This window comes from Mauremys reevesii, linkage group 5 (genome assembly GCF_016161935.1).
Source record: "Mauremys reevesii isolate NIE-2019 linkage group 5, ASM1616193v1, whole genome shotgun sequence".
NCBI lineage: Eukaryota > Metazoa > Chordata > Testudines > Geoemydidae > Mauremys > Mauremys reevesii.
In genome coordinates this window covers 34,667,940-34,688,823 of record NC_052627.1, presented here as the reverse complement: position 1 = coordinate 34,688,823, position 20,884 = coordinate 34,667,940, and the positions used below count along the sequence as shown (strand labels likewise).

The following is a 20,884-nucleotide window of genomic DNA, read 5'->3' as shown; positions in this document are numbered from 1 at the left end:
CTATTATGCCCTACCCCCTGTCCTGATTTTTTGCACTTGCTATGTGGTCACCCTATGTGGGGCAGAGATACAAAGAGCAAACACTTGGAGGTATCTGGTAGATAGAAGTTGTGGGATACAATTTAAGAGTGGCACACAGGAATTTAGTTGCCTGACTCTCATTAGCATCAGTAAGGTCTGTGGGCTAGATTCACAAAAGGGACTTGTGTTTCAATGCCTAACTCCTACTGTGGGTCTCTCTCAATCTCTCCTGTTGAAGCATTTTCACTTTCTGTAAATAGTAAAATTCCCAGAGAGGAACCAATAAACAAGACCATGACTCTATGGCCCTGTGCTTAGTGCACTCAGCCTGGGATGTGGGAGAATCAGTTCTAGTCCCTGCTCCAATTAATATTTAATTATTTATACAAAGTGGAACATCTTCAGCAGGAGAAATTGAGAGGGGTACTCCCCAGAATAGCCAACAGCCTCATTATTAGGGCACTTATCTGGATTAAAGCGCCTGCTTCAAATAAGGCATAGTAGGGATTCAAACCTGGATTTTCCATATCTCATGAGGGCCCTAACCACTGGGCTTGTGGGTATAACAAGACATTCAGGTAGGAGGAAAAACAGCAAACTGAAGAAGGATTTCAAGAAGGCAAGCTATAGCAAATTCAGAGAACTGGTAGGTAAGATCCTTTCGGGGGGGAAGGGATAGCTCAGTGATTTGCACATTGGCTTGCTAAACCCAGGGTTGTAAGCTCAATCCTTGAGGTGGGCCATCTGGGGCAAAATCAGTAGTTGGTCCTGCTAGTGAAGGCAGGGGGCTGGACTCAATGACCCTTTGAGGTCCCTTCCAGTTCTAGGAGATTGGTATATCTCCAATTATTATTACCTTTACACAAGACTAAGGGAAAAAGAGTTCAGGGAAATTGGCAGGGTTTTAAAAAAGACATTATTAAGGGCACAAGAGCAAACTATCGTAATGCATAGAAAAGTATGCATGGTAAGTATGTAAGTATGCATAGAGACCACCCGGGCTTAACCAGGAGATCTTCAATGACTTGAAACTCAAGAGAGAGATACAAAAAGTAAAACTAGGTCAAATTATGAAGAATGAATATAGAAAGACACTGCCAGCATGAAGAGACAAAATTAGACAGGCCAAGACACAAAATGAGATTAAGCTAGCTAGGGACACAAAGGGTAACAAGAAAACATTTTACAAATACATTAGAAACAAGAGAAAAACCAAGGACAGAATAGGCCTGTCATAAACAGATAGTAAAGGGTTAACAAGCTCAGTAACCTGATGGACACCTGACCAAAGGACCAATCAGGGGACAAGATAATTTCAAATCTCTGTGGAGGGAAGTCTTTGTTTGTGTCCTTTGTTTGGGTTGCCGTTCTCTTTTTGGATCTAAGAGAGGCCAGATATATCTTCAAGCTCTCCAAGTTTTCCTGAAGTATTTTCTTCTATTCAGTATAGTGAGTATTAGAAAGGCAGTTTAGTCTTATAATTAATTTCTATATTTGCAATTGTGTGTTTGCTGAAGAAATATATTTATTTCTGTTTGCTGTCACTTTGATTATTCTGAGAAAGGGGGCAGGGGAAGCCTCTCCAAGTTTATAGCTAGACCCTGTATATTTTCCATCTTGGTGTTATAGAGATAGTGTACTTTCTGTCTTTCTTTTAATAAAATCCTTTTCTTTTTAGAGCTTGATTGATTTCTTCCCTTGTTTGGATTTTCAGGGGAAGGGGAAGGGGGGAAAAGTGAATCCCTCTTTGTTTGATTCAATGAGTTTGAATCAAGGTATCTCTCCTAAGGACTAGGAGGGGGGAAGGAGGTGGGGGAAGGAGGTTATTTCCCTTTGTGTTGAGATTCAAGTTTGAATCTGTGTTCCCCAGGGAAAGTTTTGGGGGAACAGGGGGTGTGTCAGACACTTAAAAACTGACTGGTGGCAGTGAGAACCAGATCTAAACTAGGATTTTAGTTTAGAGGAGTCCATGCAGGTCCCCATCTTGTGGACGCTAAAGTTCAAAGTGGGGAACAAACCTATGACAAGGCCCATTATTCAATGAGGAGGGAAAGATAAGAACAGAAAATGCAGCAATGGCTCAAATGTTAAATGCCTTTTTTGTTTCAGTTTTCACCAGAAGAGTTAGCAGTGATTAGATGACTAATAGAGTGCACATCCGTGTAAATGGGGTAGGATCTGAAGCTAAAATAGGAAAGAAACAAGTTAAGAATTACTTAAATTAGTTAGGCATCTTCAAGTCCACAGGGCCTTATGAAAGACATCCTAGTATACTTAAGGAACTGACTGAAGAGATCTTTGAGCCATTAGCGATTATCTTTGAGATCTTGTGGAGGATGGGAGAGATCCCAGAGGTCTGGAAAAAGGCAAATATAATATCTATCTATAAGAAGGAGAATAAGGCCAACCCAGGGAATTATAGACCATCAGCTTAACTTTGGTACTCAGAAAGATAATGGAGCAAATAATCAAGCAATCAATTTATAATCATCTAGAAGAAAATAAGGTGATAAGTAACAATCAACATGGATTTGTCAAGAACAAATAATGTCAAACCAACGTAATATCTTTCTTTGACGGGTAACAAGCCTTGTGGATGGGGGAAGCAGTAGATGTCATACATCTTGACTTTTTAAAGGCTTTTGATACTGTCTTACATGACCTTCTCAAACGAACTAGAGAAATATAGCCTAGATGAATCTACTATCAGGTGGATGCACAACTGGTTGGAAAACCATACTCAGAGTAGTTATCAGTGGTTCAAAATTGAACTGGAAGGGCATATTAAGTGGGGTCCCACAGGGATCTGTCCTGGGTCCAGTTCTATTCAATATCTTCATAAATAATTTAGATAATGGCATAGAGAGTACACTTATAAATGATACCAAACTGGAAGGGGTTGCAAGTGCATTTGAGCACAGTATTAGGATTCAAAATGATCTTGAGAAACTGGAGAAATGGTATGAAATAAATAGGATGAAATTCAATAAGGACAAATGCAAAGTACTACTCTTAGGAATGAATAGTCAATTGCACAAAGGAAAAATGGGAAATGTCAGTCTAGGAAGGAGTACTGCAGAAAAGGATCTTGGGGTTATAGTGGATCACAAACTAAATGAGCCTGTGTGTGTGTGTGAAGTCTGAAGAAAGCAAAAGGAAGGTTTCTTTCCAACACTTCCCAGGACCATCTACCCACATAAGGATCAGGCATAGTCTGCTGCTATATCAGTAATAAAAGGTTTCCTATATCTCTGAAAGCTAGCTAAGTATTATTATCCTCATTTTATAGATGGACAAGTCAAACTGTCTAACTCAGTCTGCACAGGGTCACTAGGCACACCAGACTCAGTTCTGCAGCTGCCTCCATTTTGAAGTAGAATCAGGCCATCCAGCTTTGAGAGCAGCGGAACATTTTTCCTCGCTGCCATCACCATTTGTGATTCTTTTCTAGAGGGTAAGTGACAATCCTTCCATCAGATCCTATCAGGGACTTAATCCCACTCTTACTCGGAAAGTTCTTGGTCTTCTGATCCCTAGAAACTTGCTATGTAATAAGCACTTAGACTAGAGCAATACAGCACTCCGAGGAACTACTACTTCTGTGGTGAACTGTGCAGTTAGAAGTTAGCTAGTGTGGGACAATGCATTTATTATTAATTTGTATTACTATAGTACCTAAGAGCTCTAGTCATCGCAGCAAATGATTTGATGAATTCAGCTATATTTTTTTTGCTTTTTAAACTGCGAATGAACAGATGAAAGCTACTTCCATGAAAACAGCTTATGTTCCAATACTTCTGTTAGTCTATAAGGTGCCACAGGACTTTGTCACTTCCATGAAAGTATTTATTCAATGTGTGCTTAATGTGAACATATTTTGAGGCTATAGATTGTTCACAAAATGTTCACTGGGAGTACTGCTTCAAGTATTTGATATTCACAAATCAGATCTTGAGTTGTACTGGTTACAAACACAGTAGGTGGGCATGGTATTTTTCTATGCCCCGATTGGATGAGCACAACTCTTTGAAGCAGGTTCTTTATGCAAGAACTTGATATTGCAAAGTTGAAATGTGCTTTCTGTGAATATTTTGTGATACTTAAAATTAGCCATTTTCATGAACCTGCCAATAAACTCATTTGCTAAAGTATTCACAGCAACTACACAAAAAGGAGAACACACACTGCTTAAGTGTTTTATAACAGCGTTTAAAAGAGAACTGGATAAATTCATGGAGGTTAAGTCCGTTAATGGCTATTAGCCAGGATGGGTAAGGAATGGTGTCCCTAGCCTCTGTTTGTCAGAGAATGGAGATGGATGGCAGAAGAGAGATCACTTAGGTTCACTCCCTCTGGGGCACCTGGCATTGGCCACTGTCGGTAGACGGGATACTGGGCTAGATGGACCTTTGGTCTGACCTGGTACGGCTGTTCTTACGAATGAAATTAATCTAAAAGTTTGAATATTATTTTTGTATAATTTGTACCATTTGCTTAGCTCTACTCCTAGCTACCTTAAACACACACACACAGCTGTTTCTTCTCTCCTTTTATAAAAGCACCACTCTGTGCTGAACACAACACAACTTGTTAATCATTCGAGTATCCCACACCTCTGCTTGCTTTTATGTAATCTCATATTTTAAAGTATACCAACATTATATTAACAGCAGCTCTTGCAAAGCTTTATTCCTTCCCAGGACTAAAATAGTCAAATATCAGGTAGCATGGCTAACCTTCCTCTTGATGCCACAGACCACAGCCCACCAAAATTAAGTCAGTAGTAGCCAATTATTATTGCTTTTTTTTTTTTTACTAATCCATTTTAAATATCAGCTTTCTGACTGCTTTCTTACAGAGACACTTCTATAATCCCTCTTTAAATTTCACTGTTCCTTGTCAGACATCAGGTAATTGTTCCTTGCTGTGCCAAAGGTACCTCAGTTTATGGCCACATGCATGAAAGCGATTGACTGCTTCTTAACATGTATATACAATTTCCTATGCATGCATTTTACTTTCATATAAAACACAACCTAGCAGAGTCCACTCAGCCTTTCATTCTTCCAAGGTAAGTAGCATGCAGTCTACTGTATATGGTGTAGAAAAGGAGTTGTTAAAAGCAAAGATTCTGTCCACTCTGAGAAAGTGTTAAAGGTCTGAGATACCTTTAAAAAAAATGGCCATAATTTCTCCTCCTTTGTTTGCTGTGTGATCTCTGATTGCCCTATGCCATACCAGAGGAGACTACTTTTGAGTGTTTGTATGCACAATTTGTGAAGCACTTTACGGCCCTTTGGGATGCAAAGCACCCTACAAATGTAATCTATTTTTAACCTTGAACATTTTGACTTCACCATTTAAGCATGCTACTGATTAACCAGATTACTTAGGACTTCCTACATGCATTTAACTTTCACTTATTCTTAATGGATGACTGGCAGGGGTATTATCCTACTGTACCTTTCAATTAAAAGTAACATTCTTTTTTCTACTCCACATAGTAGTGTTCAACTCTGCAATGTCATTCTCACTACATGCATGGAACAGCCATTATTGTCAACTTCCAGGAGCATGTGTATCTTCCGTTAGTATCAGTGAGAGATCCATGGATATATGGTAGGGAGAGTCAAGTATCAGAGTTGAGATATTGTGCAGATATCAGAGGGACATTTGACATAAATAGGGAATATGCACCAACAGTACTGAAGTCATAGAAAGTAAATGCGTCAAAAGTGGTGTTGCAACGAACAGATGCCTGTTGAGGCTGAAGGTCCAGAAGCTGGACACTTATTTTCATCAAAGCTCCCAATTGGTATATTTTATCAAATATGCATTTCTAATTTTCATGCCATTCCTTTATTTTTAAAGGACAGGTTGTTTTCTACACGCTCCCTCACCACAGTATCAGTTGCTCTGCTCCAGTGGTAGGTATGCATAAAAATAAGTGGAAAATAACTTTACTAGACATCTGAATGCCTTTAAGCCCCAATCAACTGAAGTACAAATACAAACTGAAGTTAAATGCTTGGGTTTATGATTTAAAAAGTACTGGTCACTGACAAGCTGATGGGGGGGGGAGAGGTCCTCTCCTGTCAAACTCCAGCAGCCATTCAAGAAGGGGGAGCAAGCACTCCTGACAACATGCTGGTGAGGGGAAGAGAGGAGATGGAAAGGGGAATGCTGTCTCAGAGGCAAATGCCATGTTAACATCACTAGTTAACAACACAGAAGACCAGGCAGAAGGTGCTCTGAGGCAACAGAGACTCCTCTCTCCTTTTGCATTTTTCTCTCTGAGGGGCTGTTGCCGGCCCAACTTCCTGAGAGGTAGGATCCCAAAGGCAGTGTTTTGGCACTGCCCTTTGCCTACACAGAGCTCAGAGAGCCTGAGATGCTCAATCTCCAATGTATCCCACAGTCCCTACATGCGGAGGTCTGGCTTCTAGTCTGTTTTCAGCTATGTTACTGCACCCATCATTTGGAACAACCTAGTTTTGACCCTAGAGATGATAAGTGTTTGTGGGTAGAGTGCCTCAGACCCCACTTTCTGAGGCCGATTCAGGCTCCCAATGGAAGCCTATGGGAGAGAGGCAAATGGAGGCCACATTCCAATCCGTATGTATCATATACTGTAGAAGAACACCTCCACGCCTCTGAACTGCTCTGCCTCGCCTTTTGCAAACACACAGGGCTCATCCTCTGCCAGGCTTTGCCAGTACAGTATTGCCAACCCCAAGCACTCAAATCATGACATTGCTCATGATTTTCAAACCACTTTACAAATGACTTTTGCGTTCTCCTTATATTCTTTCTGGTATCCTAGCCATTAGGGTTCTGATTTTGAAACTTTCCTCTGTAATTATGAGGGCTAGAAACTTACCTAGTCATATGAATCCAGGAGACTTGTGATAAAATTCCAAGAGTTAGCAACACTGTGTGTACTTGATATTCGATCCTTCAACACCTGTACAAAAAAAGACAAAAATGGATAAATGATTTCAGAAAGGAAAGTTAGAGAGAAACACAGAGACTGATGACCAGAGATTGAAGAATAGAGTCTGTAAAAACTGAAAACTATATTGCTGATATTTTTATTTACTGAGATGATTGATTTATTATTGATGACATCTTCAGATCTGACATATGGGCATTTTCCTATGTTCTTGCAATATTTGTCAGTTTTCTTCTTAGGGTAACTCAGGTTTCTGTGCTATGTGAGAGTGGAAGAAATGATCAATTTATGGTTCTCATCTTTGTGAAAAGCAGCTGCATTTCAATATCCAGTGGCATTTTAATATCACACTACCAGTATGCCACATCAGCTCTGTGATAATCCCTGCTAGACGCTGCATATTGCAAATAAAAATCAAAGCAGGAACTATTTTTTAAAGTTATGACAAAAGGCTTTATCTCACAGAAGTGTCTCATTCAGATTTAACCTCAACATGTTTGTTTAGTCATAGGTTACTTTTATGGTTAGAAACCACAAAAGGCTAGTGTGGAATCTGCTGCATTTTGGGTATGTATAAGGAGGCATTTGTCTAAAAATGCCAGAGGATCAGGGGGTACAAAGGACAAGTTTTGGAGTTGCTTAAAGTTAAGTAAACAAACGTTCTTAAATTGTTCACATTTATTTTCTAGTATAACTAAACTATGCCAACCTTATTTAAGTTATAGCCAAATAAAACCTGACATTATACGCTCTTAGAACTGGATTGTGTGTGTATATATGAGGGTATAGATCTGTAGTAGCATCAGCCACCTCCTGAATGCCCCTCATAGCCAGATGTCACGCTGTGGCATCCTGCCACTTTTTCCCCTGCTCTTGGTTCCTCAATAACTCACTTAGTCCAAAGGTAATTAAAATATCCCTCTCTTGGGGTCTGTGGCAGGGCGACAACTCACCAGTGCAGTACCTCCTGCTGGTTGTCCAAGGAATTAGCGCTTTTCCAGCTCCAGAGCGCCCTCTGCAGGCCGGTGTCTCACCTGCCGCTGGCCCTGTGTCCTTCGCCCAGGAGTTCTGTCCACCACAGTACCCCCTCTGTCTGGGTCTCCCCTCCCAGGGAAACTCCAATCCCCTATCCCCACCTTGCCTCAGTGGCTACTGCCAGTCATCATCTAGCCCTTGCCAGTCATCGTCTAGCCACTCATTGGCAAGGGGGCTTGGACCAGCTGCCTCTGCCTATATGTGGGCTGCCCCTCTGCAGCCCTAGTACCCTATTGTGGGCCCTGAGCTTGGCCTGCAGCTTGGGGATTTGCTAGGCTGGAGCTCCCAAGCTCCTTCTGCCCTTCCCCAGCACTGCTCCACCCTAGATACCCTTCTCAGCTTCCCAGGCAGTCAGGTCCTTCTCCCTCAGAAGCTAGAGAGTCTGTCTCAGTCTCTGGCCCTCAGCCCTCTTATAGGGCCAGCTGTGGTCTGATTGGGGCATGGCCCCACCTGTGGCTGCTTGCCCCAATCTGCCTAGCTTTCCCCCCACTGCAGCCCTCTCCCAGGGCTGCTTTAAGCCTTTCAGGGCAGGAGCAGGGTGACCACCCCAATACAGGGTCCATTTTATTTAGGCCTTATACACTGGTCCTCCAGGTTTTAACCTTAGTTCAGTCTCTTTCCCCTTAGGTAGGGAGTCCCCACTGTGCCTTTCTAAAGCTGGCTCCTAATTCAAAGTCTCTCTCTCTCTCTAAACCTCCAGTCCCCCACCCCATCATTCAATATATTTCTCCTCTTAGGTAGGAAATTCCCTGCCCTCCTTCCAAGAGTTGAGTCCTAATTCAACAGCCACCCTCAGGCTTTACCTGGCTGGAGTTCAGCCTTCTGGCTCTGATCTCTCAGCTCACCAGCATCAAGATTTTCCATACAGGAGCCTGCCAACTCATTATAGTTTTCTGAGCTGTACTACATTCCCCCCCCGACCCCGTGGACCATCCTACTGCCCTTTGTAGGGGAATCAGTTGTCATCCATCAGGCCCCATCCAGGCTGTTAATGAGGCACAGGTGAGCTGGAGTAGTTCTGCGGCCCCAGGCCTCCACCCTTAAAGGGCAAGTCATCTTATTACAAGTTAGTACAATTATTGTATTTGATTTTACATTTTTATAAATAAATTTAGTGTTTGCAGAGGATGGTGGGTTGAGAGCAGAAAGTGCAATTGGCAGTTATCCATAGAAAGGTACATCGTGGGAAGTGCAAGCATCCCCCGTGCTCCTGCCAATCCGTTTGGAAGGACCATCTCTAAAGAGGAGTATAGTTCTGCTTTCAAGCCATTTTGGTACTTGGCCTTTTCACTAAGGCAGCCCTAAAGGCATCCGCTAGTGCCAGCTCTGGTAGTAATTTCTATGATTGGACACTTTAACTAGAAACAGACATAGACCACCATCTTATTTTGCTTAGGTCACCAAATAGGCCACACTATCACTCTAGGCGGGATTGGAGCTAGAAGTAAAAAGACTGGTGTTTTAATCCCCTGAACCACTTACAGATGATGGGTGTATTGATGAGAACCTAGGTTACACATCTCTTTAATAAGGACAATGTATTAATCTAATCCAAATGCAAAAACCCAGTGTCCACTCCGCTCCATGGGCTAGACATCTTCATACTGGGGACAAAGGCGAAGGAATTCTTCTCTGAGGTTGGGAAGCGATTGTGGAGAAACTTCAGGCTAGTGACTGGAGCAGTGTTCCATTGATGCATCATGACTTGTTGCAGGGGGACAACCACCAGAGGATTTATGCAGCAGCTGTTCCTCTGACTGTGCCCCTGCTTTCTCACTCACTCCACCTCACTGAATTTGCCTTGTGCAAAACCTGGCTCTGCTCCATGCCAGGGTGCTGGGCTCCCAAATCCAACCCTCACCCCCTTACACAATGTATTTTTGTTTCTTTAATTTAAACAGTAATTGAAAAGGTCCATATTAAGAGCTCTAGCACCCTAACAATAAAACTTATGGTACCATAGTAATGACCACCTGTAATGGTGTCAGCACCCACTTCTCACAAGCACCCTCTCTGGTTGCTTGTGTCCACAGTCTTTAAATCAGTCCAGCCCTGGTATGGGGCTGTATCCCCAGGACTTCCTCCCTGGAGAAATTATCTTCCTGTGACCCTCCCCAGGCTCATTCTCTACTCAGTCCCCGCAGTCAGCCAGGAGCTCCTTCAATGCTCCTCTGGTCCCTGCTAGCAAACTGTCTTTAGCTTAATCCTGGCAGCCAGCCAAGAGCCTCTCACTCCCCCAGGCCCTGCCGCAACTTAGCTGTCCCTGAGCCACTGCTCTTCCAGCCAAGCACACAATCCCTCCTTCTCCAGCCCCAAGCAGCTACTAACTGTGGCTCTGTTCTGCAGATCCACTTTATAGGGCCCTCCTGACCCCTGATTGGCCGGTCCAGCAGCCCCTCTGATTAGTTGCTTCTTCACAACCACTCTAGGCTGCTCAGAGGATCTCTCCACTGCTCCTTTCCTGGGATGGGTCTGGCAGAACCCTGAGGCCTTCAGAAGGTGGCCTTTGGGCCTAGCTTATCCCATCACACCACCCATCAGCAATTAATACTCATATGTAGGTAACACTAACTCAGGGTAACTACATAGATGGTGCTGTGTCTGTGGAGCTAAGAAATTAGATTTGTTCCCAATGACAGAATTTCTTAAAAGTCCTAAATATGCACTGTCTTGCTTCTACAGTTCCTTGTTATACATTGTATGTTATGCTGACAGTTCCACTTTCAACATGATTAACGTTCAGAATGTATATGAAGTTCTAATGCTATACCAGGTTCTAATATGTCCCCCATTACCATAGCATTTGTGCACCTCACAATCATTAATGTATTTATTCTCACTACAGCCCATGAGGTAGGGAAAATTTTACAGCTAGGGAACTGAGGCACAGAGAGGCCAGGTGACATTCCCAAGGTCACACAGGAAGTTTGTGGCAGAGCAGTGACTGTCTGCAGGTCTCCCAACTCCTAGGCTAGTGCCCAAGCCACTGGACCATCATTCCTTTCTACTCTGGTGCTAATATCGTATTAGCATCTGGAGTCCTAATAGCTAGTGGTGTGTATTTGAATGAAAGAATTGGAAAAAATAGCAAACAATATCAGGATTTCCTTAGGCACTCTCTCCTTCTATGAATGGATGTTACACTGGTCCAAAAGAACACTTTGTATACTCTTTAGTTTCAAGAAGATTAGAGGACAAAGAAGTCAAAGAAAAAAAATTATAGTAGATGAAGTCAGTATTAGTTCATTTTGACTCAAGCTTGCAAACCCTCTGTGCATGGGACTCTCACATTGGGCCCTAAAGACAGAGTATAACTTGCCACCTTCATACGGATTACTTGGCAAATAAGAGAGGAAGGTCTCATAACATTAAGACACTGCAAAATATCTGTTTCTTCACCAGAAACAAGCAGACAGTTTTAGTGTATGACAGCTATATAACAGAACACAATTCTTTCTGCTCAAGGCTCAGATGTATTTTATGATGTCTTCCCTCTAAAGGCTTCTTTGTTATGTGAACTGTTGGAATCAGAAGGACAAGCAAGACATATATATGGAGGTGGAGCTGCTTCTCTGCGCACATTTGTTCCATATATATATATATATATATATGCAAAAGTGGTACAAGTGAGAGGGCCACTCAGTGCTCTCATTAACCTCTTTGCAAATCCAGAATTATACTTGACTTCTGGATTTGCACCAGCACAACCAGGAACAAAATTTGACCCCTAGTATCACTTTCTTTCATTTGCTGTACTCTGACTCTTATGACTAAGTTTTCAGAACATGTCACTTTGAAGAATGTTACTATAAAATGTAAGAAAATCTTGGTAAACAAAATGACACAAGTTGTGCTGATAACTAAGGCTACGATTTAGTCACAGAGGTCACGGCAGTCACGGATTCTGTGACTTTACCGGACCTCCCTGACTTCTTCAGCTTCAACTGTCAGCAGCTGAAGCCATGGCTGGAGCCATGGCAGGAGCTGGAGCTGGGGCTATGGTCCCCACATAGCCCCACGGTGGGGGCCGCTGCCAAAGCTGTGTGCCCCTGCCCCAGGGCTAGTGGCGGGGGCCACCGCGAGCCCAAGCACCCCTGCTCTGCGGTGAGGGCTGCAGCTGGGGCTGTGTGCCTCTGTCCCAGCTTATATGGTTATTTTTAGTAAAAGTCATGGGATGTCATGAATTTTTGTTTGTTGCCCGTGACCTGTCCGTGACTTTTACTAAAAATACTTGTGACAAAATCTTAGCCTTACTGATAACTGTTAGAAAGAGCAGAACCAATTTTATAAGGGGACTGATGTAAATTAGCAGTCCCAGGATCTAAGGATATGTCTACACTACCTGCACGGCTGGCCTGTGCCAAATGACTCAGGTTTGCAGGGCTTGGGCTGTTTAATTGCAGTGTAGACATCTGAGCCTGGGCTCTATGACTCTGTGAGGTTAAAAGCTTTACAAGTTTTAACCTACCGCTGAAAATTCACCCAGTAATGAATGTGAAACCAGTGTAGATCACAGAACTCTGGTAAAGGTGATTCTTCCTGCAACAATCACCATCAAACAAGCAGACAGCCATATTCTGCACTGGCTGAAGTTGCTGAGGTGCTCTAAGACACAGGCCCATCTAAAACTTGGAGGATGTATCTAGAGGGGTCTTTCAGGGGTCAGTCCCCAGTGTAATTCTATGCAATATCTTCATTAATGATTGGACAATGGAGTGAAGAATAAGCTTATGAAATTTGTGGATGACGCCAAGCTGGGAGGGGTTTGAAGCACTTTGGAGGACAGGATTAGAATTCAAAATGACCGTGACAAATTGAAAAAGTGGTTTGAAATCAACAAGGTAACATTCAATAGAGATAAGTGCAAAGTACTACAATTAGGAAGGAAAAATCAGTTGCACAAATACAAAATGGGGAAGAACTACAAAGTTCTGCTGAAAAAGTCTGGAGAGTTATAGAGGATCACAAACTGAATGAGTCGCTGTGATGCAGTTGCTAAAAATGCTTAAACCATTCTGGAGTGTATTAATATGAGTGTCATATATAAGTAAGATGAGGTAATTGTCCTGCTCTGCTCAGCACAGGCCTCAGCTGGAGTACTGTATCCAGTTCTCGGTGCCACACTTTAGAAAAGATGTGGACAAGTTGGAGAGAGCCCAGTGGAGACAAAGGTTTCTGAAAGGTTTAGACAACCAGACCTATGAGGAAAGGTTAAAAAACTGGGCATGTTTGGTCTTGGGAAAAGAAGACTGGGGTAGATGGGACCTGATAGTCTTCAAATATATTGAGGGCTGTTAAAAACTGGACTAAAATCAATTGTTCTCCATGCCCACTGGAGGTAGAACAACAAGTGATGGACTTAATCTGCAGCAAGGGAGATTTAGGTTAAACGTTAGGGAAAACTTTCTAACTATAAGGGTAGTAAAGCTCTGGAATAGGCTTCCAAAGGAGTTTGTGGAATCCTCATCATGGAAGGTTTTCAAGAACAGGTTAGACAAACACCTTTCAGGGCAGGGGCGGCTCCAGGCACCAGCACACCACGTGCGTGCCTGGGCTGGCAAGCCATGGGGGGCGCTCTGCTGGTCGCCACTAGGGCGGCAGGCAGGTTGCCTTCGGCGGCACGCCTGCAGAGGGTCCCGCGGCTTCAGCGGACCTCCCGCAGGCAAGCCGCCAAAGGCAGCCTGCCTGCCGTGCTTGGGGTGGCAAAATACCTAGAGCCGCCCCTGTTTCAGGGATGTTCAAGGTTTATTTTGTCCTGTCTCAGTACAGGGGACTGGACTTTGTGACTTCTTGAGATCCCTTCCAGCCCTACATTTCTAGGATTCTATGACTTAAAAGGGACTGACTGCTTTGCTTTTGAATCTCCTTCAGTGGGAGCATTAAAGTTTTAACAACATTTGGAAAACGCTAGATAGCCTTATTTGTGAAGAAGCCATGAAATAAGGTTGGTGTTCAGGCTGTCTATGGTATTTTGAGAGTGTCAATACTGCAGTCAATCGAGTCGTCTCCACTATCTTGTTACATTTAAGTGCCATGTAAAGGCTGGAATAAGGTGACATTCTGAGACAATGTGTTACAAAAGTATGTAAGATTGCAATGGGCATAAAATAGGGAATCTACTCCCGCAATAAGACTGAACAACATTACATTTGAATTGAAATCTAGAGGATAGGTTCAATCTCCTAAGGGTACTGTACTCAGGAATCAAAATTAACTCAAACTGTACAAGATGGAAATTGATTAAAAAGAATTAGGGATTGTAATTAAGAAGGGTGATAGCCCTGTCAGCAACTCAGAAATTGTTTTTAATACAGAGTCAAAGAATGAAAGATGAAACAATCTGCCGAGGTCAGCAATAAAATGAACATTCAAAGGGGTGGTATGCAAAAATCACTATGCTCAGCCTTTACCACAAAGTCTGGGTTAGAGATAATGTGGATGCAGATTGTTGTAAATGAATTGGAAGCCCCAGAGCAGCTTATGCTGGGACTCTTGAAAATTTTCTCTGTAGCCTCTTAGGATATATCTACACTGCAATTAAAAACACATGGCTGGCCCATGCGAGCTGACTTGGGCTCGCGCGGCTCAAGCTGCAGGGTTGTTTAATTGCAGTGTAGACATCTGGGCCTGGGCTCTAGGACTCTGTTAGAAACTCCATTCTAGTTTCATGAATACTGTACTGCAAAAAGAGCATTGGTTAGGTGCATATAATCAAGTCCAACTAAATAAAATATTTAGTGTTAGGGATTTTTTGTAAGCATTTACATTTTCGTACATTCTTCATAGAGAAAGCCTGCTTAGCCGGATAGTGTCTTATCTGAAGTCATTGGGAGGTTTGAGTTCATAAGGAATGCAAGCCCCAAGAGGATAACCATCCACTTTTTATCTTAATGGCTGTAATATAGTAATGGAATTTGCATATTTTGCCACAGTCTGATAGAGCATGGCCACCCTGCCATTCCAAAGGTTTTCTAATGTAGGGTCTTATTTCCAGATAGTGGTTATGACTGATAAAAACCAGCTTTGCTGGCTCTTAGCCCCACAATTTCTGTTTCTCAAGCCATTTTCCTTCTACTGGTTGAAAAACAAACTATATTTCTGAGTCTTTACAGCCCAAGGTTAGTGATGGTGCATTTCAAAGTCAATTTCAATTACCATGTGTTATAGAATTTAAATTAATGATGTAAAGTTATTTTGCAACAACATTTGATAGCTGAAAGCTCAAAAATAGTTTAGGGGGGTTTCAAAATGCCAGGTGTTTCAGGCTGTAAAAAGCATAAACAGCTGGGAGGATGGCCTCCTTCACCCCATCCCTCACTCCTCCAGAAACATAACCAGAAATACAGTAGATAAGATACAGGCTTACAGTGATTTAACTGGCACACAAGCAGACCACCACATAAAATTACTTAAGAATAGTCTTTGAGGATACTGGTCATCAGGGTCGTCATTAGGACACCCGAACACTGAAGGACTAAAGAACTGGTCATTAGTAGAGGGCTTTTTTATTTTATTTAAGAAGTGTGAATTGCTGGACGAGCAAAAAAACAAACAAACAAACAAAAAAACCCTCTCACATAAAAGCATGATGAAAGCAAAAAGAAATAGTGGCAAGTATTTGCTCTATTCAATAAGGCGAAGCTAGAATCCTGCCATGCTGCTAAGAAAAGGCTTGCTTGGTAGTGAAGATCTTGTATATTACACTGCTTTGTGGGGATGAGTGTGACATGTGAGTATACAAGGAGCTGGAGATGAATCTCAGCTGAAAAGTTCAGATCTTAACATTCAAGGTAGTTCAGATCCAGTATTCCAATTTGGATCCATTTTAGAGAGGTAGGCCAGAGCTGTGCCAGATCCCAGTTTCAACTTCTGCAAAATGGAAGGGGGTTCCAATCTCATGTTTTTTCTTTTATGTGGAGTTACAGTTATTCATCATCATCTTCCAGGTGCTTTCTTGCCCACAAGGTGCACGCGCCACCGTTATCTCGCCCCCACAAAGGAATGAACTGAAGATTTCATTATCCCCAGTGGTTAATTTATAAAAATTGACCATCCTTATAGTAGAGATCTGTAGCTATTGAAACAATTCTTACTCATGTGGAGGCAGACTGTGATTCCATCATTTATGTGGTGATCAGTTACTCATTTGTTTATACATTTTTAAATAAAGCCTTTTTCCTAGCATACCTATAATTTCATACCCTTCGTGTGTTTGACACATTTAGTTCTACTGACTCAATAGTACTCCTGAAGAACTACCCATATGTTCTCTGTTCTAGTTCAATACACATGTCCACAATCAAAAATCATCAACACTGTAGTTACTGTTCTCTGATTTGTGGAGAACTGGATCTTACCCTCTTCGCAGCCAACCACTAGTGCTTCTGAGTTGGATAAATCACTCTCAAAGAGTAAGAGACTGAGTGGACTGTCTCTGCAATGTTATAATCCTCTGGGCATGCGGGAATCTGAACCCCCGTCTCCCTCATGGCAGTGCAGAGGAGTACCTTAATGTTGCTGGGCTGTAAATCTTTTTATACACAATTTTAAAATGTTATTTACATAAAAAAAAAGCAAATAGCTCACGACCAACTTACTCCTAAGTCATCAGTTTACCCCCTTGTTTACCAAATTTCCCACAGATGCTTCTGTCCATCTCTATACAGAACTCAATATAAATGACCTTTGTAACAGAGATTCAGATCCTGTATATATTTACACGAATCATCTTACAGACATGCTGGCCCTTACTGCTAGGGCCATCTCAGGAAGAATTCCATACTTACACCCCTTGTACTGAATGTCACACTTAAGTGGATTCTTGTCTAAGCCTCAGGCATATGCAAGAAGACATGCATGTGTCAGTATCTGGGAGTGCAAGAAAGCTCTTCTCTATACTAATCACACAAATTATTATGCGTTCATACAGAATAAACACACGTCATATATACTATATTGTATGTACAGACAAGGGTGAGAGTCTTAAAAGACTGTGTCATGTACCCACCACCTGCTAGGATTTACTTTAAAAAAAATCAAAACAAACCACAGCTAATAAGCCTCTGCATTTGGAAACTATTGTCATTCACCAATTGCAGTTCCCATATCAAGGATGAGTAAATCTGAATGCATGATCTTAAAACTCCTACATTCCAAATAACTGGAATAATGCTGAGACCTTGAGGACATTAAAGTCAGATTGTAAAAGTAACAAAAACAAAACCAGATTCCATTTGATTTGAAGAACAAGTTATTCTCTTTATCTGAGGAGAATGTCACATTTTTCTTTTTGTAGGTAACCTTTACCTCGGTCTGTAGATCAATGGCAGGTGAAGGCTCTACTGCTCTCATGCCAAAAATCACATTCTCTCCTCTTCTATAAATAGGCCGTCTCAGTGCCTACGCAATTTGAACCAGATAAAATGACAAAAAGAAAAAAAAGAAAAAATACTAAGGTACCTGTATAACATAAAGAGAACTTTAATATCCCCAAAAGGGAAAAAAGAGTTTAAGAAACATATTAGAAAAATAACCATACAGAGTTATGAGTAATACAAATAAAAACATTGAAGTGGGATGATAGTTCTCTTCCACACACTAAAGTAAGATAATATATACATGTATTGCCCAGAACCGTAAGGTTTCAAGATACAAAACACTCCCACACCCCCATCAAAATACAAGTCTGCAAAAGAGATCGCTGCATAACTCCAGAGAGGTATAAGGGAACTTTTTCCTTTCTTGCCCTATGACTGGGGCATACTTTCATTTAGGAGCATTGCTACGGCACTCATACCCATTGTATCTTCTCTGATGCGATATTCCTTCCAACAGGAATAGAAAATACACCTTCACAAGCTTAATGGGATCAAAAGTGGGAAAAATAAATGTACATATTTCCAAGATCTATTGATGCTGGGAGAATAATAAGTCAGTATTCTCCTCAAATCAACAGAACGAGCTGTTCTTAAAAGTTAATCTCTTTTTATATTTCAGGGCATACTGCCATGTTATTTTTCACTTTGTGTGAAGCATCACCTTCTAGTCTGTCTAGTTGTACTTGCCCACATGTAAGGGTGTGCTGTCTTGTTAATAAATCCCCTGCCACAAACCATTTGCATTGTACATAACACTGTGGATATGTCACATCCCTGGCAGATTCAGCTGGCCCTCTGATCAATAGGGCTTAAAAACGTCCAGACCTGCTTCATATATGTGACTACACCCCAGCTTTAACAGCATGGATTCTAAGTGACTTACATGTGTGTGTATCTATCCTATGACCACTCCCTTGCAGGGGAGTCAATTTTCAGGATGACTCAATGGGTGGATTTTTTTTTATCCCAGCAGTGCCTAGCTCCTCTCCAGGACCCCCATTTTATAGATGGGGAACTGAAGCACAGATAGGCTAAGTGATTAGTCCAAGGCCATGCAGGAAGTCTGTGGCAGAGCAAGGAATTAACTAAAGATCTCCTATGTTCTAGGGCAACCACTGAGCCATCCTTCCTCTCCTTACGTTACTTGCAGGGAGCTCTAAATCATACAGTGGGATTCTATGCTGACTCTTCTATCCATAGCCCTCCCAGTGTATTTTTCTCTGCAAATGGAATGAAAAATTCGTGGGTCTAACTCATCTATGACCAAACTAAGCAGACTAGGGTTGCAAACCCTTTGGGTTTAAAAAGAAGAAATTCTTTTTTTTTTTCTTCTTCATCAAGAATTAATGGGGTTTCAGGAGACTATGTCGCCAATTTAGCAGATACAAATAAATCTCTAAAAGCTGAAAAAGTTGTCAGAAGAGGGTTATTAATTTAACAATTGCTTAGTATCCCCCCAAAAGGGTTATAGCTGGGATAATTGGTTTGGTTAGGGAGGCAGCTCTGGCCAGAATACCAAAATCCCTTATTCTATTGACCTCAGGGTAAAACAGAGGCAAATGTTTTTATGCTGCCCATGCAGTTCCCTCTGGCACCTTCTTTGCATCATAATCAATTATTAGAGACTTAACTCTTGAAAAGATACATTTTATTAGCTAGGGTTGATTATACTCACAAACATGGTCCCAGTAAATCCTGGTTGTATTCTTCCAACTTGAAAGCAGGAGTCTGACCCTGCGCTCCTGAAATCCTGCAATCCTTGACTGTGGAGGTATTTCTGTTCCCTCTGCATCCATCTCACTGTGCCCCAATTCCCCCAGGACTATCACAAGTCTATCAAGAACTGCAGGTTAGAGTTGAAACTGATCTGAGAAATCCAGCAAGGACAGGAGGTATCATTTCCTTAACGGAACAGAAAGGTGTTTGGGAACACATAGTGCTGCAGCACATCCCATCCCCAGTCAAAGGCCTTGTTTTGATCCAAGGAAGTTGCATACCCTCTCCAGGCCCCTGCGTCAAATACCTTCTGACACCCACACAGCAAGTCCGCTAGCAGCCTACCCTGGATTGCACTGGCCTAAGCCCATAGATCAGCACCGGAGCCACCCCACCAAGCTGCTTCAGAAGCACCTTGCCAAAACCCTGTAGTCTGTATTAAACAGGGTGAGGGTGTCCAGTTTTCCAAGAGCAACTGAAGGCTGTGTCAGTGATACAGGCACCTCCAGAGCCTGGGAGTAAGAGTCAAAAGATGCATTTTCACCACTGGACACTTCTGATCTCCAGCGACCAAGCCACATGTTCCAGCTAACACCACCAGTCCCCTTACCCAACCATTCTTCTCATCCTCCTTTCCTTCCCCCTCTTGCCTTGCCCCTTCCCCAAGATCCACCACTGACTCCAGAGCCTGTATTGCCTCGGCAAGGCTGCAATATGTCCCTGCATCCTTGCCTTGCTCCTGGGCCTCCATCTCCCCCACCCGACTGGCCAGAGAAGGAAAATGTATTGCCCAACTCTATAGCTAAGGAAGCTGGTCCTGGAAGAGGAGGAGAGGAAAAATAATCTGAGACCCCAGCCCTAGAGAATCCCCTTCACCCAGGCTAACCAGGCACACATAGCACTAATGTATACCACCACTTCTGACAATATTGCCCTGACAGATGCTACCAGGAACACACCACAGAGTGCAGAGGTATCATGAAATAAAATATCAAGCAAACAAACATTACATTGCAAATTAAGAAATATAGGCAAGGCACTTTTTGGACCTGCAAGGTGATTGTGTCAGTGAATGCCATGGTGGTTCAAAACTGGAGCACTTGTGACTGGCTTAGCCAGTGCATCCCCAACAGGTTCCCAAGTTGTGATGTCCCACCTCTGCTAAGATGAAGTATACTGCTCATGCTCAAGTGCAATATCGGGTGAGCTGATTTGGGCTAATTGGTTTAGGCTGTGGCCTCCTTCTCCTAGACAAGGGGCTGGACTGGAATTCAACTAATCCCAGAATAGCTGCTACTATGATCAGCAATTACATAGTGAACAATATCAGAGGGGTAGCCGTGTTAGTCTGGATCTGTAAAAGCAACAAAGAATCCTGTGGCACCTTATAGACTAACAGACGTTTTGCAGCATGAGCTTTCGTGGGTGAATACCCACTTCTTCGGATGCAAGTGAACAATGTGAACAATGCTGACAATTAGATTTTCATCATTAGGCTTCAGAATTTACTAAGTCTTCTTGCCTCCTTTGGAGTTGCTGTTTCTGTTTGTCTACCTATCAACTCTTTAAAACAACATTGCACCAGTTTGGGAGGTTATCTGCACAGCCCCAAGGAGTAGAAATGTAATCTTTTTAAAAAAAATGAAAACTGCAGTACTAAAAAAACCTGATGAGACCATGAATGGCGTGCTGGGTATGGCACATTGAACAGTGATGGCTCAGTCTGACCTGTGTACCAGACTGCAACTCATGTTCCTGTATGCACTAGGAATTGTATGCCCCT

General features: G+C 42.4%; 1 long non-coding RNA gene across 2 annotated transcripts in view; it reads right to left on the bottom strand.

The window, feature by feature from the left end:
* The window catches only part of LOC120406779, a 40,814-nt gene extending 21,552 nt beyond the window's left edge, over positions 1-19,262 (bottom strand). For both annotated transcript variants that reach the window (XR_005599577.1, XR_005599576.1), the window contains exons 1-3: positions 19,061-19,262; positions 17,315-17,407; positions 6,902-6,985 (exon numbers count right to left, since the gene is read on the bottom strand). This is a non-coding gene — a long non-coding RNA (uncharacterized LOC120406779). The remainder of the gene's footprint in view (positions 1-6,901; positions 6,986-17,314; positions 17,408-19,060) is intronic.
* Positions 19,263-20,884: the final 1,622 nt, after the last annotated feature.